Here is an 18524-nt window from a genome sequence, read left to right as displayed (position 1 = left end):
CGCTTATGGAAACAGACATTCTTTTCTTATTGTTTAGTTGTTCCTTTTATACTTATAGGAAATGTTACTTACTTTTGTGTCTTATTATTATTGCTTTACTAAAGAAGGGGAAATTGTTATATATGAAAGTCTGCCTCTTGTCTCACCTATGACCTTCCAGGTGGGGGCACTGTTGAGAGGGAATCTTTAAAGAGTGGGGGGAGCGAGGTGCTTGGAGTTGGGTGGAGCAGTCTACTGGCTGGCTAGAGGTTTTGGAGGAGCTGGTGGTAAGCTGAGGGGGACTGAACATCCGAGCTTGTGGCCCCTTTTTGACACTGCTCTCTGTGTGGATTATTTGCCACAAATTTATGTCACCAAGATCTTTTTCCCCTCCAAGGGGAAATAGAAATCAATTTCCCATTCTGGGAGCTCTATGAGAAACACCAGCAGGCATGCATGCCTGGAAGAGTCTGGATATTGATCGATCGGATGAGACTTTGTGGCCAGAATGGACTTTTCATGTACGAAGAAGAGCATAAACTAGAGTGAGTAAGCAAGGAAGAGGAAGAAACTTGAGGAGTATGACCTGTAAGCCCTAAGGAAGTGAACCAGATAGAAGACGCCTACTGATTTCCAGAGGAGGGTGATAAGGTGCAAAACCTGAAAGTTAAGAATTAACAGTGGTAAACTTGAGTGTCAGTACAGCAGGGAGGGCACTTGCTTTGCACACAGCAGACCCAAATTGTGTCCTTAGCATCCCACATGTTCCCACGAGCACTGCCAGGAGTGATTCCTGATCACAGCAACCAGGAGTCAGTCCTAAACTTCGCAAGCTATGGCACAATCCCTTTGCCAAACAAAAACAAAAACAAAGAAATAAATAAAGGTATAACAGACAGGCCAGATAGATTGAACAGTAGGTGGGGCGTTTGCCTTGCATATGGCCTACCCCGGCTTGATCCCAGGCATCCCAGATAGTCCCCTAAGTCTGGCAGGAGAGATTTCTAAGCACAGAACCAGGAGAAAGCCCTGAGTAGCACTAGGTGTGTCCCAATCCCTGGTCAGAAGCAAGGAAACAGGGAAAGCAAAACAAACAAACAAACAAACAAACAAAAAACACAATTACCAAAATAACTCAAGGCATAACAGACCATGCACACAATTCACTCATTTCCTGTTTCTCCAGAAATCTCATTGTAGCCTCCTAGGTCACCTCCTCTCTGTCTCTTCCTCCACACTTTCAGATCTCACCTGACTTTAGCTGAGAAATACAAACAAATGGAGTCACCATAGTCCCCAGCAGCCCTGTTACTCTCATCCTGCAGAATGCCAGACCAATGCCTCCAGTCTCTGAGGTTCTGTGCTCCAGTACTGTCCTTCCTACTCATGAGTCTCAGGAACCACTGTCTCCCTAGAATACTATTGCTCTGAGGACCCTATGTGAATGAAGCCTGAGATCGAAACCCAGATTAAGTGCATGCAAATTAAGTGCCCACTTTACTATTTCCCTGCCTCTGACTTAATTTTTCATATATATTTTTCCTCTTCTGTATTTTAATTATTATATATTATATACATATATGTATTATAATTAATTGTGTATTTTAATGCAGAATTTCTTTCTTAACTCAAGTTTCTCCCAAGATCAAGAAAAAATTCATAGTCCTGAGGTCCTGGAGGTGGAGAGAAAATGTGCAGAGTTGTGAGGTTTGTTCCAGATGTTTCTGAAAAGGGAAATCAGCCCCCCCCCACCAACCTTGGCGGGTGTCCCGCCCCCTTAAGGAAGTCGTCACTACCTTGGCTCCACCCTTAAGGAAGTTGTCACTGCCTCGGCCCCACCTCTACCCCTACCTCACGAATCATTGGTGTTATCGTAGCGGAAGTCCAGCCCTCAAGGACTCTCCTTCCCCTCCCACTTCCCATCCTATATAAGGGGGTGATGAGGGAACCACGCGGTCTTTTTGGTTCCGGTCCTATTCTGGGGATCCATAGACCCTGGCCATTCCGAATGGTCAGTATTAAAGCACTTTTAAGCATTTGCTGGGACTCATCAGCCTCTTCATTTCTCTGTGTCGGGCAGCTAGATTAGGACGTTCGGACCTTTCAGTTTTCCTCATGCAGAGAGGAAAGCCATTTGCTTGTATCTTGTGCAAAGCAACATGATGCCATGACATAAATGGTACTAAAAGGTTCTGGGAGAAGAGAAAAAGCAAATATTAAATTACTTAGATAATTTTAGAATCTTTTTTACAACAAAATATTTCATACATTTTTTTCTTAATACCATGACAAAATAATATTTTAATCATGCTTAATTTTAAATATAGAAATTTACCTAGTTTTTTTTTTTTGACCTTGGTTTGCAGACAGAAAACACCTTACTGGCAGAACATGCTTAAAAACATTTACACTTTCTTTTAACCTAGAGACATATTAGTAATTATTTAGTTTGATTATATAGATTTTTCCTATTACACATTTTTAATTTTTTTTTGCACCACTTTCCTTTCTGCATGCAAGGCAAATGTCCTACCATCCGGCTCCTTCTCCTTTCCTTTTTTTTTTTTTTAAGCTTCTCCACTCATTCTTTTGCAGTGGTTCCGCTGCTAAAAATCTCCACATGCACCGAAAAACAAACAAACAAAAATAACAACAGTAATTTGCAACATCCTCTTATTATTTTTTAAGAAACCTTTAAGTTAGAAATTTAAACGCTCAAAATTTTTTTTTCTGACTTCCAAACCATTAGCTAGATTTTTCTTTGATATGTAAATGACCTACATTCCCATCCAGGTGAGTTTGGGAGAACAATAGTCTGCCCTGGGGCGTGGTGAATTCCTTCAGGCTGGAGTTTAAAGAGCACATTTTTTTTTTCTTCAGCTAGAAAAAAAACGGCCAGTTGCTCTCTTTGGCCTAAACACATGGCAGGATAGTTGGGGAATCGCAAAGTCCAGAAATTCTCCAGGGAAAATTTATCCCCGATGGCCATTTGAGAAATCTGGGATTTGCAATTTCCAACACCCTCCGCCATGTTCCTAGCATGGCCCTTGCACGCGCTCGCTCCCTGGTTGGGGGGGGGGGGGAGCGGGTTAGGCTGGTTTCGGGCGCCCTCTCACCACGCCGCGCGCGTCCCGCTGGGCGTGGTTGGGTCGCCGGGGTTTTTGTCTCTTGCTTTTTTTTTTTCTCTCGCTCCCATCACCGGTCCGGCCTTCCTCCCCGACTGGCCCTCCCGATCCCGGGCTGGGACGACTGACGGGCGAGGGAGACGTGGGCTCGGCCCCTTTCCCCAGGGGTCGGCCCGCGAGAGGGGGTCGGGCGCGTCCCATGGTCAGACCAAAGAAAAACATAGAACACACAGACAAAAACAAACAGACAAACAGTGGCGCCACGCTGAAACAACCCAAACGAATGCGTTCAAGTAATCTTTTTCCAAAGTTCTAGTGTCAGAGTAAGTGGGGTGGATTGAATTTGTCTCATCAAACTTGTAGAATCGCCAGGAAGGCGGACAGGCAAAGGAGGCAGTCAGAGGGGAGTCAAACGAACATCCAGAGACACAACTGTAAAATTCACAGATTCCTAGACAGACGGCTATGCTAATAACAACCAAGTTTTTGAGCTCCACAAATCATAGGCAGACAACCTCCCAGCAGCAGCGGGAACGTCTTCCCGCTGCTCTTACTGAACCCCTGGGGTACCACCAGGGTTGTGACCTAAGCAGCCAAAGCTCGTCAACTTTTTTGCCCACCTGGTATACGCGTCAGATGGGGGACCACACACACCTGGAGATCCCTTAGTCACACGAGGGACTCGAACCCTCCTGTTATACAAAGTCTGCTTCTACTCGGATTCCACATCGAGCAAAGAGCTCATAACATCAGCCACTAAGCCACCACAAAGCTAGCTTCCCACTGGACACAGAATACAACATAATCTCAGACTAAGACAGACACGAAGCAAAGCGCGCTCACACACACACACATCAGAACTCGCCAGACCACCTGTTCATGGCTCTGTATTGGGCAGAATGAGGACTCCTGGTGGCTCACCAAACTGAAAGGTCTGGACGTCCTAATCTAGCTGCCCGACACAGAGAAATGAAGAGGCTGATGAGTCCCAGCAAATGCTTAAAAGTGCTTTAATACTGACCATTCGGAATGGCCAGGGTCTATGGATCCCCAGAATAGGACCGGAACCAAAAAGACCGCGTGGTTCCCTCATCACCCCCTTATATAGGATGGGAAGTGGGAGGGGAAGGAGAGTCCTTGAGGGCTGGACTTCCGCTACGATAACACCAATGATTCGTGAGGTAGGGGTAGAGGTGGGGCCGAGGCAGTGACGACTTCCTTAAGGGTGGAGCCAAGGTAGTGACGACTTCCTTAAGGGGGCGGGACACCCACCAAGGTTGGTGGGGGGGCTGATTTCCCTTTTCATTTCCTCTCAAAACCAGGGCCAAGACACTCACTCAGTGGCACCCACTGTCTCTCTCTGCCTTTGCCAGTGAGTGCTCATTATTCCTTTCCAGCGGAACAGAAGAGTCACTCTGTTCCAGGGCATTCAACTGTCTTCTGAAGACTAAAGGTGTCCTGAGTACAAGGCAGTGAGGCTAGTGAAGCATAAAGATGTTGAGAGTCACAGGAGGTGGACATCAGAAGAGAGCCCCTCTGGAATCCACAGGAGTATAGCAGCCAGAAGAAAATTCCCACTTCACCAGTTTCCATCATTCAGGATCTATCTATGTTATCTATCATCTACCTACCTACCTACCTACCTACCTACCTACCTACCTACCTACCTACCACCCACCTGTCTTTTTATTCTTTCTTTCTTTTCCTGCTGTTGATTCCCACTCTGTCCCTAAAGAACCTTTTTCTATCTCAGTCCAGAGACCCATGAGTTGGGGTCAGACTCTGCGGGGCACTGGGTCAGATGTTACTGCACGTCAAAGTCACTCACTCCTTTACTGGGCTCCAAAAGTCCAAAAGTCAGAAAACAGCAGGTCTTAGTTAACCATTGATCTGTTCCTGGAGATTCTCCACACTAAGAAACTTGGGTGATAAAGGCCATATGTCTTTCTAGATGACATTCTGAATGCTCACTAGTCCCGGAAGGAGATGCCTCAAAGAGCCACTGGGCCAAAGGCAGCCCCAGCCTTTATTATTAGAGGACTGTCTGGGAGGACTGTCCATTTTGTCTCCTATGGAGTCTGACCTAGATGACACATTCAGTGCACATGGGTTCCTTTCTCACCCTTATATATGCTGTTGGTTTCTTTGCTGGTGTGTATTGGCCTCTCACAGCTATCCTGATTTGTGTGTCCTTGATGGGAAGTGACCATGAATACTTTTGGGTTAGTCCCCAACATGCCTCAGGAATAGGATAACATTTTCTCCATTCCCATGAGTGATCTTACACTAAAACCCCCATACTTGTACCCCATCACCACTTTTGCCATGGTGAGAAAAACCCATGATGTTTGGGTGTCTCTGGTTCTAGGAAAGACTAATCCTGCTCCTAATCCTTGGTGGAGTCTGTGGAGGGCACTGAGTCATAGCAGGGGACATTGGAGACACCTAAGTGGAATTGAATCAGTAGCTCAAGAGATTTCATAATGGTTTGCAGTAGGCAAATACCTCTCTGCGTGGACCTCCTAGAAAGTTCTGGGTGTGTCTAGAGTAATCCAGCCATTGCCCATTCTGTGCATGGCAGCTAAGATCACACACACACACACACACATACACACACACACACATGATGATGGTTGTTTCAGGGAAAAAGGTCACCCAGAGTTCAGGCACCAAAGTGTCCAGGCACCAAAACAGAGTTGTGGGGTTTTTGGGGTTCACCCACAGAGCTCTGACATGGTCCTGGCATCTGGGGACTCCCCCCACCATGGAAAACAAGTACATTTTCTCAGGCTTGAGGATCCCTCCTTCTGTGACATCATAAATGTTGTGATTGAGACAGAGAAATTCCAACTGTGTTTACTCACTCGGAATGAGATACTGCAAGTCATATTTACATCAGAAATCTGAAAGATCAAAGTCACACCACAAACACACACATACCAGGTTTGGTTCAAGGTTCCAGGGGATGGTGAGTTTCACCTTGGGTTATTGCAACCCTTGGGTCTTGACTCAGGGACAGATTTTAGGTATGGGTTTTGTTGTCACCAACAAAGCTGTGTGGGTCTTTAAAAGTGTCTGAGAAAGAGAATGACACAGAGAGAGAGAGATCAATAAGGGCCTCTTCAGCCTGGAACAGAAGGTTTCATGTTTGAAGGTTTCAATATTTGCTCCATGTATTTGTTAATTATTTCACAAGACTTATGGGCATTCATCATTTCACTGCAACACTTTGAACTTACACCTTATCTGTATATACTAAGAAAGTACAGTGCAATGAAAGCACATGCCAGAAAATTAAAATACCAAAAACATATTCAAAAACATTCGGCAAAACAATTTGACCTGGACACTGGGCAGACAAGTAGGTTTGGTATGAACCATCATAGTCTTCAATAAGGGGAAAGGTCAGGTGCTGAAAAATGAAGTCAAATAGAATAGTTAGTCTCTAAGGAAAGGTGCAAAAAAGACTTGTAGCTTTAAAGAACATCGTGCTTCTATTATTATTAATAATAATAATAACATTAAGAGAATAATCATTTGACCAGAACAATAGGACAGTGGGCAGAGTGTTTGCTTTTATGAAGCTGACCAGAGTTTGATCCCAGGCAGCTGAAGCACTGTCAGGAGCACAGAGTCAGGAATAAGTCTTGACCACCCTGGGTATGACCCCAAAGTCAAAGATAGAGATAAGCAGAAATAACATAGACCTAGTGCAACTTATGAATTCCTTCTAGTACCAGTGAGAGTCACACTATTTATATTACTAATGATACCAGTTAATAATTAATCTAATTATTCATGAATAAATTGATTGTTAATTGATACAATTGAATTGGAATAAACTAATTATTAATACTTAACAGTTAATCCCAATGATTGATAATTATTAACATGAATATTCACAATCTATTATAACATATACTGTTCTATAAATAACATTATACAATATATAATAATCAATATTATATAATTATTAATTATTATTATTATTAGGGTTTGGGGTCTACAGCAGCTATGCTCAAGCATAATTCCTGGTTTTGAACTCAGGAATGATCCCTGGTAGTGCTCAGGGCATCATATGTGGTATGCCCATCCACTCTTTTTTTTTTTTTTTAAATATATAAAAAAAATTTTTTTTTGGTTTTTGGGCCACACCCAGTAACGCTCAGGGGTTACTCCTGGCTATGTGCTCAGAAGTTGCTCCTGGCATGGGGGACCATATGGGACATCGGGAGATCGAACCGCGGTTCGTCCAAGACTAGCGCAGGCAAGGCAGGCACCTTACCTTTAGCGCCACCGCCCGGCCCCTAAATTTGTTATTTTTTTTTAATGCATAATTTTTTTTTATTTAAACACCTTGATTACATACATGATTGTGTTTGGGTTTCAGTCATAAAAGGAACACCACCCATCACCAGTGCAACATTCCCATCACCCAAGTCCCAAATCTCCCTCCTCCCCACCCAACCCCCGCCTGTACCCTAAACAGGCTCTACATTTCCCTCATACATTCTCAATATTAGGACAGTTCAAAATGTAGTTATTTCTCTAACTAAACTCATCACTCTTTGTGGTGAGCTTCCTGAGGTGAGCTGGAACTTCCAGCTCTTTTCTCTTTTGTGTCTGAAAATTATTATTACAAGGGTGTCTTTCATTTTTCTTAAAACCCATAGATGAGTGAGACCATTCTGCGTTTTTCTCTCTCTCTCTCTCTGACTTATTTCACTCAGCATAATAGATTCCATGTACATCCATGTATAGGAAAATTTCATGACTTCATCTCTCCTGACAGCTGCATAATATTCCATTGTGTATATGTACCACAGTTTCTTTAGCCATTCGTCTGTTGAAGGGCATCTTGGTTGTTTCCAGAGTCTTGCTATGGTAAATAGAGCTGCAATGAATATAGGTGTAAGGAAGGGGTTTTTGTATTGTATTTTTGTGTTCCTAGGGTATATTCCTAGGAGTGGTATAGCTGGATCGTATGGGAGCTCGATTTCCAGTTTTTGGAGGAATCTCCATATCGCTTTCCATAAAGGTTGAACTAGACAGCATTCCCACCAGCAGTGGATAAGAGTTCCTTTCTCTCCACATCCCCGCCAACACTGTTTATTCTCATTCTTTGTGATGTGTGCCATTCTCTGGGGTGTGAGGTGGTATCTCATCGTTGTTTTGATTTGCATCTCCCTGATGATTAGTGATGTGGAACATTTTTTCATGTGTCTTTTGGCCATGCGTATTTCTTCTTTGTCAAAGTGTCTGTTCATTTCTTCTCCCCATTTTTTGATGGGGTTAGATGTTTTTTTCTTGTAAAGTTCTGTCAGTGCCTTGTATATTTTGGAGATTAGCCCCTTATCTGATGGGTATTGGGTGAATAGTTTCTCCCACTCAGTGGGTGGCTCTTGTATCCTGGGCACTATTTCCTTTGAGGTGCAGAAGCTTCTCAGCTTAATATATTCCCATCTGTTAATCTCTGCTTTCACTTGCTTGGAGAGTGCAGTTTCCTCCTTGAAGATGCCTGTAATGTCCTGTAGTGTTTTGCCTATGTGCTGTTCTATATATCTTATGGTTTTGGGGCTGATATCGAGGTCTTTAATCCATTTGGATTTTACCTTTGTACATGATGTTAGCTGGGGGTCTAAGTTTAATTTTTTGCAAGTGGCTATCCAATTGTGCCAACACCACTTGTTGAAGAGGCTTTCCCTGCTCCATTTAGGATTTCCTGCTCCTTTATCAAAAATTAGATGGTTGTATCTCTGGGGAACATTTTCTGAGTATTCAAGCCTATTCCACTGATCTGAGGACCTATCCTTATTCCAATACCATGCTGTTTTGATAACTGTTGCTTTGTAGTACAGTTTAAAGTTGGGAAAAGTAATTCCTCCCATATTCTTTTTCCCAATGATTGCTTTAGCTATTCGAGGGTGTTTATTGTTCCAAATGAATTTCAAAAGTGTCTGATCCACTTCTTTGAAGAATGTCATGGGTATCTTTAGAGGGATGGCATTAAATCTGTATAATGCCTTGGGGAGTATTGACATTTTGATGATGTTAATCCTGCCAATCCATGAGCAGGGTATGTGTTTCCATTTCCGTGTGTCCTCTCTTATTTCTTGGAGCAGAGTTTTATAGTTTTCTTTGTATAGGTCCTTCACATATTTAGTCAAGTTGATTCCAAGATATTTGAGTTTGTGTGGTACTATTGTGAATGGGGTTGTTTTCTTAATGTCCATTACATCCTTATTACTATTGGTATATAGAAAGGCCATTGATTTTTGTGTGTTAATTTTGTAGCCTGCCACCTTGCTATATGAGTATACTGTTTCTAGAAGCTTTTTGATAGAGTCTTTAGGGTTTTCTAAGTAGAGTATCATGTCATCTGCAAACAGTGAGAGCTTGACTTCTTCCTTTCCTATCTGGATTCCCTTGATATCCTTTTCTTGCCTAATCGCTATAGCAAGTACTTCCAGTGCTATGTTGAATAGGAGTGGTGAGAGAGGACAGCCTTGTCTTGTGCCAGAATTTAGAGGGAAGGCTTTCAGTTTTTCTCCATTGAGGATAATATTTGCCACTGGCTTGTGGTAGATGGCCTTCACTATATTGAGAAAGGTTCCCTCCATTCCCATCTTGCTGAGAGTTTTGATCAAGAATGGGTGTTGGACCTTATCAAATGCTTTCTCTGCATCTATTGATATGATCATGTGGTTTTTATTTTTCTTGTTATTGATGTTGTGTATTATGTTGATAGATTTACGGATGTTAAACCAGCCTTGCATTCCTGGGATGAAACCTACTTGATCGTAGTGGATGATCTTCTTAACGAGGCATTGAATCCTATTTGCCAGGATTTTGTTGAGGATCTTTGCATCTGCATTCATCAGTGATATTGGTCTGTAATTTTCTTTTTTGGTAGCGTCTCTGTCTGGTTTAGGTATCAAGGTGATGTTGGCTTCATAAAAGCTATTTGGAAGTGTTTCTGTTTGTTCAATTTCATGAAAGAGTCTTGCCAAGATTGGCAGTAGTTCCTCTTGGAAAGTTTGATAGAATTCATTAGTGAATCCATCTGGACCTGGGCTTTTGTTTTTCGGCAGACATTTGATTACTGTTTTAATTTCATCAATGGTGATGGGGGTGTTTAGATATGCTACATCCTCTTCCTTCAACCGTGGAAGATTATAAGAGTCCAAGAATTTATCCATTTCTTCCAGGTTCTCATTTTTAGTGGCGTAGAGTTTTTCAAAGTAGTTTCTGATTACCCTTTGAATCTCTGTCATATCAGTAGTGATCTCTCCTTTTTCATTCCTGATACGAGTTATCAAGTTTCTCTCTCTCTATTTCTTTGTTAGGTTTGCCAGTGGTCTATCAATCTTGTTTATTTTTTCAAAGAACCAACTTCTGCTTTCGTTGATCTTTCGGATTGTTTTTTGAGTTTCCACTTCGTTGATTTCTGCTCTCAGCTTTGTTATTTCCTTCTGTCTTCCTATTCTTGGGTCCTTTTGTTGAGCATTTTCTAGTTCTATTAGCTGTGTCATTAAGCTACTCAGGTAAGCTCCTTCTTCCTTCCTGATGTGTGCTTGCAAAGCTATAAATTTTCCTCTCAGTACTGCTTTTGCTGTGTCCCATAAGTTCTGAGAGTTTGTGTCTTTATTGTCATTTGTTTCCAGGAACCTTTTGATTTCCTCCTTGATTTCATCTCGGACCCACTGGTTATTGAGCATGAGGCTGTTTAACTTCCAGGTGTTAAAGTGTTTCTTCTGAGTCCCTTTGGAGTTCACAAATAATTTCAGAGCCTTGTGGTCAGCGAAGGTAGTCTGCAAAATTTCTATTCTCTTGATCTTATGGAGGTATGTTTTATGTGCCAGCATGTAGTCTATCCTGGAGAATGTCCCATGTACATTGGAGAAGAATGTGTATCCAGGTTTCTGGGGATGGAGTGTCCTATATATATCCACTAGGCCTCTTTCTTCCATTTCTCTCCTCAGGTCTAGTATATTCTTGTTGGGTTTCAGTCTGGTTGACCTGTCCAGTGTTGACAAGGCCGTGTTAAGGTCCCCCACAATTATTGTGTTGTTGTTGATATTATTTTTCAGATTTGTCAACAGTTGTATTAAATATTTTGCTGGCCCCTCATTCGGTGCATATATGTTTAGGAGAGTGAATTCTTCCTGCTCTACGTACCCCTTGATTAATATAAAATGTCCGTCTTTGTCCCTTACAACCTTCCTGAGTATAAAGTTTGCATTATCTGATATTAGTATGGCCACTCCAGCTTTTTTATGGATGTTGTTTGCTTGGATAACTTTTCTCCAGCCTTTTATTTTGAGTCTATGTTTGTTCTGACTATTCAGGTGCGTTTCTTGTAGGCAGCAGAAGGTTGGATTGAGTTTTTTGATCCATTTAGCCACTCTGTGTCTCTTAACTGGTGCATTTAGTCCATTGACGTTGAGAGAAAGAATTGTCCTGGGATTTAACGCCATCTTTATTTCAAAATTTGGTGTGTTTTTTGGGTAGTCTTGTCTTAGATTAGGTCTTTCAGTTTTTCTCTTAAGACTGGTTTTGTGTCTGTGAAGTTTCTGAGCTGTTTTTTGTCTGTGAAACCATGTATTCTTCCATCAAACCGGAAAGTGAGTTTTGCTGGGTATAGTATTCTGGGTGAAGCATTCATTTCATTCAGTCTTGTCACAATATCCCACCACTGCTTTCTGGCATTGAGCGTTTCTGGTGACAGGTCTGCTGTAAATCTCAGGGAAGCTTGCTTGAACATGATTTCCCCTTTTGATCTTGCTGTTTTCAGAATTCTGTCTCTATCTGTGGGATTTGTCATTGTGACTAGGATGTGTCTTGGGGTGGTTTTTCTGGGGTCTCTTTTGGTTGGTACTCTTCGGGCATGCAGGATTTGATCACATATATTCTTTAGCTCTGGAAGTTTCTCTTTAATGATGTTCTTGACCATTGATTCTTCCTGGAAATTTTCTTCCTGGGTCTCTGGGACTCCAATGATTCTTAAGTTGTTTCTGTTGATCTTATCATAGACTTCTATTTTCATCTGTTCCCATTCTTTGACTAATTTTTCCATTGTCTGCTCATTTGCTTTAAGTTTTTTGTCCAATCTCTCCTGCTGTATGGAATTGTTATGTATCTCATCTTCCACAGCACCAAGTCTATTCTCAGCTTCTGATACCCTGTCCCAGAGCTTATCCATTTTGTCATTCACTTCGTTTACTGACTTTTTCAGTCCTGTTAGTTGACATGTTATTTCAGTTTGGAGTTTTGTCATTTCTGCCTTCATATTTTCTTGGTTCTTATTAGTGTTCTGTTCAACTCTATCCATGGTTTCTTGGAGTCTGTTGAGCACCTTCCATATTGCTAGTCTAAAGTCCTTATCTGAGAGGTTGATTAGTTGTTCAGTCATTACCTGGTCCTCAGAATTGTCATCTTCATTCTCTATGTCTGATGCTGGCCTGCGTTGTTTCCCCATTGTCACACTTGTATTGTGGGTTTTTCTACGTGTTGTGGTGGTATTCATTGTCTATATGATGTAGGCAGCACACTCCTCTGGCTCCTCCCTTTCTGGATGGGCTGACTTGCCTCTAAGGGAGGGGAGTCCTCCGTGGATGAAGCCTCACACTGGGACAAATCTTAGGCCCGAGCATGCAACAGAGAAGACAGTCCAGAGAGAAATGTTTGCTTCTGTGATATAGCGCTGTTCTTAGTGTGATTTTTCCTTCTTGTTGCAATGGAGTTCTTTCCTTAGAAAGAGTGCATGGCCGCGTAGCGAAGCGGAGCGGCCGTGCTCCTCTGAGCCTCTTTTTGCCCCACTCGCAAGAGTTTCACGCAAGAGGACAGTAGACAGACATAGACAGGTCACACTCACAGTCTTTCACAGCTGAGCCCCACTGGGCCGGTGTACTTTCACGGATTTTCCCCGCCTGGTGTCACACACAGGGAGCCAGCTTTTGCAAAGGTTAGCCGGTTTTTATGCTCTGAAGTCCCTCCCTGAAAATGGCGTCTGGGCGAGCGAGGTTTCTGGAGGCTCTTTTTGCCCCACTCGCAAGAGTTTCACGCAAGAGGACAGTAGACAGACATAGACAGGTCACACTCACAGTCTTTCACAGCTGAGCCCCACTGGGCCGGTGTACTTTCGCGGATTTTCCCCGCCTGGTGTCACACACAGGGAGCCAGCTTTTGCAAAGGTTAGCCGGTTTTTATGCTCTGAAGTCCCTCCCTGAAAATGGCGTCTGGGCGAGCGAGGTTTCTGGAGGCTCTTTTTGCCCCACTCGCAAGAGTTTCACGCAAGAGGACAGTAGACAGACATAGACAGGTCACACTCACAGTCTTTCACAGCTGAGCCCCACTGGGCCGGTGTACTTTCGCGGATTTTCCCCGCCTGGTGTCACACACAGGGAGCCAGCTTTTGCAAAGGTTAGCCGGTTTTTATGCTCTGAAGTCCCTCCCTGAAAATGGCGTCTGGGCGAGCGAGGTTTCTGGAGGCTCTTTTTGCCCCACTCGCAAGAGTTTCATGCAAGAGGACAGTAGACAGACATAGACAGGTCACACTCACAGTCTTTCACAGCTGAGCCCCACTGGGCCGGTGTACTTTCGCGGATTTTCCCCGCCTGGTGTCACACACAGGGAGCCAGCTTTTGCAAAGGTTAGCCGGTTTTTATGCTCTGAAGTCCCTCCCTGAAAATGGCGTCTGGGTGAGCGAGGTTTCTGGAGGCTCTTTTTGCCCCACTCGCAAGAGTTTCACGCAAGAGGACAGTAGACAGACATAGACAGGTCACACTCACAGTCTTTCACAGCTGAGCCCCACTGGGCCGGTGTACTTTCGCGGATTTTCCCCGCCTGGTGTCACACACAGGGAGCCAGCTTTTGCAAAGGTTAGCCGGTTTTTATGCTCTGAAGTCCCTCGCCCATCCACTCTTAAATCTACTCCTTGTTTGGATCCTTGAATTCAAACAAGGCCATCAGTTGAGCAGAGACTATGGTTAGCACATTTTACATTATTCTGTTACCCTGCCAACTGTGTGGAAATACCCTTTTGATTAAATTAACTTTATTTATTCTATGGTTTGGGGGCCACACCCAGTAGCAATCAGAGATTAATCCTGGGTCTGAGCTCAAGATTAATTCCTGGGAGTGCTCAGGGTACCATATAAGATGCCAGAGATCAAACTCAGGTTAGTCGTGTGCAAGTAAAACATTCTATTTACAGTGCTATCACTCCAGCCCTTTCATTTTATTTTTGAATTTGGGGGTCTACACCTGGCAAAGCTACTGACTCTGTGCTTAGGAATGACCCCAAGTAGTGCACAGGGGATTCTGTGGTAATGAAGATTTGAACCAGGGTCACTGCTGGTGCCTTACTTTCATGCTAGCTCTCTGGCCCTCTTTAAACAATTTCCTTGACTTAAATTTGCATAATTAGCTCAAATAATGTTTCACAGCTTATCATCAAATGGCTGATTAATAGGATATCAACAGTGGCTTTCACCGTTGAGGAGAGAGAAAACCCGTCTACCTTCTTTTGTTCTCATCTATGATTCAGCTTTACAATCTCTAATACAATGGTATTAGTTCTTGAAGTTGGGCCAGTTGTCCCAGGAAAGAAGCAGAGGACTGTGCTTCTCAGGGTAACAGATGGTGATCAAACATTGATCTCTCATGTTTCCCCAGAACATTCCCTAATACAATGTTATTAGTTCTTGGAGGTAGGCCAGTTATCACAGGAGGAAGGCAAAGGATTATGCTTCTCAAGAGTAAGAGATGGTGACACTGATTCATCTTCAGTTTTCTCAGAATATTTCATAAATGAGATTTTGTGTTCAGAAGAGACCAAAGCTCTTGGGATTCATCAAACACATTGGCCCCTGATCTCTTTTTCTCTGAGTATTGGAATTGATCTCTCTTTTTTTCAGGAGACAAGTCTTTTCCATGAGTACCAGATTGAAGAAGACGGTGAGTCAACAAGAAACAGAATCTTTTCTACTTGCTCACCCACAAGAAAACAGTGGGGAGTGGAGCTTGACCAGAAGGGGGCAGAATCTGCCAAGGAGACATGCAGAGGATCCCGAAGAGACAGAACCATCTACAGGGAATTCAGAGAGTGGCCACTCTCCATCAAGAGCTCCAGGTGACTTTCCATAAGCTCTGAGCAAGAGAATCTACTGATCATCACAGACTCTGGGCAAAAGCAGGGTGAGTGATTCCCCATGAAGGAAACTCACACTACAGACAATACTGAGAAGAGAGGCAGGATCCAGTCTCCGCATGACTTTAGCTGACCCCAGGAAGATTCTTACTTGTGAAACTTCTAATATAATTCTCTGATTCTCAATGCCTTGACTTTGTCTCATTTTGATTGAAAAAAAAAAAAACATTATCACAATCATCTTTATTTATAATTGTGTGAAACATACCAGCATGTTTTATTTCCGAAGCTGGTTTGCCAGTAAAATCAATGAGCAGGGCACAGGGCAATGTTGACCACATTTTCAAAACTGCAAAGAACTGACTGATCAGGGTTCCAGGATGAAATAGAAGATTTTAAACAATCACATACACACACACACACACACACACACACACACACACACACACGCATGCACTGGTGCAAAAGCACAACAGTGATCCCATGTGTATGAGATCTTGAACATTATTGGATGTTAGTCCCATGGAACAGCTCTGAAGGAAGATCTTTCATCTTTTCCCAGTATATTTTATCAAAGGTTTCTGCTTGGGCCACTGTGAGGTGATTTTTACAGTCCCCAGTAACACCTGACAAAAAATAAAGGAGAGACACAGGTTAGATTATGTCATATCTACTAAATAAGACATCTCCTGGCCCAGATATAACACTTAATTCTGCCAGAATCTGATGCACAAAAGAGAGCTAAAGAGTCTTCACTTGAGTAAATGTGGGGCAGACAAGGATGGTTAGACCCTTTCCTTTTCTTTTCTCTTGGTTGGTTTTTGGGCCACACCAAGCAGTCTCAATGTTAACTCTTGGCTCTGTACTCAGGAACCACTCCTGATGGGGCCTGGAGAGGGCAGAACAAGGGGGAAGGCAAGGAGCATTTCTGGGTCAGGTACATGCAAAGCAAATGTCTTGTGCCTTGTACTATCACTGTATTCCCACCCCTCCTTTTCCTTTTAAAGAATGGAAATTAATTTGCCCCAGACTTCTCTTAGTTTGGAGATAGCAATGTCTGGAGTTAGATGTCAGAATCTTTGGGGGTGTTTTGGGAGTTTGATCCCATTTGTGAGATGTGCTTTCTTAACATTCTCACCTTGAGCTCACCTGTATTTACTATCTTACTTCTTATATGGATACTATATGGCTTTCTATACAGCCATGTCATTTTAGGACTGATTTTCTATAAATAAATGAATTCTTTAATTGATTCACCATGAGATACATGGATACAAAATTGTTTGGGATCGAGTTTCACTCATACAATGTCCAATATCTGTCCATTCATCAGTGCATATTTCCTGCCACCAATACCCAGAGTTTTCCCGCGCTGCCCTCCCTGCTGCCTACCTCCCTGGCAGACATTTTACTTCTCTCTCTCTTTTTCTCCCTTTTTTCTTTTAAACACTGTAATTTGTAGTATTTTCACTAAAGGGGTTTAATTTAATTCCAAATAATTTAATTCCAAGTTTTGAAGTCCTGAGTCAGGGGTTAGGTGTTCATGAAACTTTCAAAGGCAGAAATTAGACTTGGAAAAGTCCTCCTTCTACTATGCCCATGAGTAGTGTTCTCCCCCACAAAAAGTACCAGATTGTCATCCCAGCTGTCCAAATGCTCTAAACCTCAATAGCATCAGCGCTGACATATGAGTAAAATTACCTGTTTCTAAGATGCAGTGGTATAAACTACAGAATACAGGGCTCTATTATAAGTGAAAGAAGCACAATTAAGTGCCAAACCTTGACAAAGAGCTGTTGATTCTAAAAACAAAACAAAAAACCACAACACAGGAAAATGTCAATGATTACAAGAGTCCAGGAAAACCTTGTTAACAAGGCCACCAGAGTGACACTCCTTGACCCCATGGCCCTATTCGACAGCCCTACTAGACTGAATATAAAAATGATTTATTTCCTCCTTTCTTGCCACATCATCCTGGATATGTTTGAGCAAAAGGTTTTGGCCTTATTACTCTTCTCTATACCCTGAGAACTCTTCATCTTGATTCCAAGGGTGGGGAATACATTGTATTTTATACAGAAACTTTGCAAAGTCTTTTCCTGTTTGTTTAATTTTGTTTTGGGGCCACACTGACAGTACTAGGGGATTTCTCAGGAATCACTCCAGGGTGGTGCTCAGGAGACCATATGGGATGCCAAGTCAGCCTAATGCAAGGCAAATGCCCTCCCCACTGTCATATCACTTTGGCCCTTCTCACAAAGGTTTATAGCAAGAAGGGCTTTCAGCCAAGTAAAAAATTTGTTCTGTTATCTCTCCTGATGAAAAACACTTTTGAGACTTTTCCTTGGTCAGGACAGTTGGCTATGCTAATTGCCAAAGGGGTTACTAACATGTGGCCATTTCTCCAGTCTGAGTGCCCATTTGCAGGTTGTTCAGCCTGGTCTGTTTGGCAGCAGGTGGGAATTCACTTGCACTCTCTGTGTACAGCAGGCCTGACCAAACCACACTCTAATTGAAGAGATCAGTCTATAGATCTCAGATAACTCAGATATTTCTTAGTAGCAAGAATAAACTTCAACCAGTGTCTGGAGCCATGTATCATAACTATAGGAGAATTTCTCTCACACAGATTATAGAAGATGGACAGTGGGTGATGGATAATGTATGTGTGTAAATTCAATCACTTCCTGGTCCCAAACTTAGTGTCCTATTGTACAATACACAATTTTTCTCTTACCTTTTCTCATCATGGGAGATTCTTTTGAATTAATAATGTTGTCATCAACGGAGGAATAGTTGGACATATTATTATTTTTCATAGCCTGGAAGGAACAGTTCTTGAGAACTAAGTTTATGGCTTCCAGGCCCAATTCCACACCCAGGAATTAGCTTAACTTCTTCACAGAGTTTCTCAGGTCCTGGAGGAAGACCAGAGAAGAGCAAGGATTGGATAGAGGAAGATTGGTGGGAGGAGATGAGATGGGGAAAAAGCCATGAGGGAGAAAAGAAGGAGGAACAGTGCAGCCTTAAGAAGCGAGAGACCGGGCCCAGAGAGATAGCACAGCGGCATTAGCCTTGCAAGCAGCCAATCCAGGACCAAAGGTGGTTGGTTCAAATCCCGGTGTCCCATATGGTCCCCGTGCCTGCCAGGAGCTATTTCTGAGCAGACAGCCAGGAGTAACCCCTGAGCAACGTCGGGTGTGGCCCCAAAACAAAACAAAACAAAACAAAAAAAAGAAGTGAGTGACCTAGAGGTGGGAAACCCA

The 18524-nt window shown here is 42.9% G+C and overlaps 1 protein-coding gene across 2 annotated transcripts in view; it reads right to left on the bottom strand.

The window, feature by feature from the left end:
* Positions 1 to 18524, bottom strand: part of SULT2A1 (sulfotransferase family 2A member 1) — a 54112-nt gene that overhangs the window by 34268 nt on the left and 1320 nt on the right. Inside the window, exons 2-3 of one of the 2 annotated variants that reach the window (XR_007502282.1) lie at positions 17996 to 18176; positions 15711 to 15881 (exon numbers count right to left, since the gene is read on the bottom strand). The exons of the other annotated variant lie outside the window; for it this stretch is intronic. The gene's annotated coding sequence lies outside the window, so the exon portion shown is untranslated. Of the gene's footprint in view, positions 1 to 15710; positions 15882 to 17995; positions 18177 to 18524 lie in introns of those variants that run through there. 2 annotated transcript variants of the gene reach the window in all.

This window comes from Suncus etruscus, chromosome 14 (genome assembly GCF_024139225.1).
Source record: "Suncus etruscus isolate mSunEtr1 chromosome 14, mSunEtr1.pri.cur, whole genome shotgun sequence".
Classification (NCBI taxonomy): domain Eukaryota; kingdom Metazoa; phylum Chordata; class Mammalia; order Eulipotyphla; family Soricidae; genus Suncus; species Suncus etruscus.
Note: the sequence above shows the minus strand (reverse complement) of the source record. Positions and strands in the feature narration are given on the sequence as shown.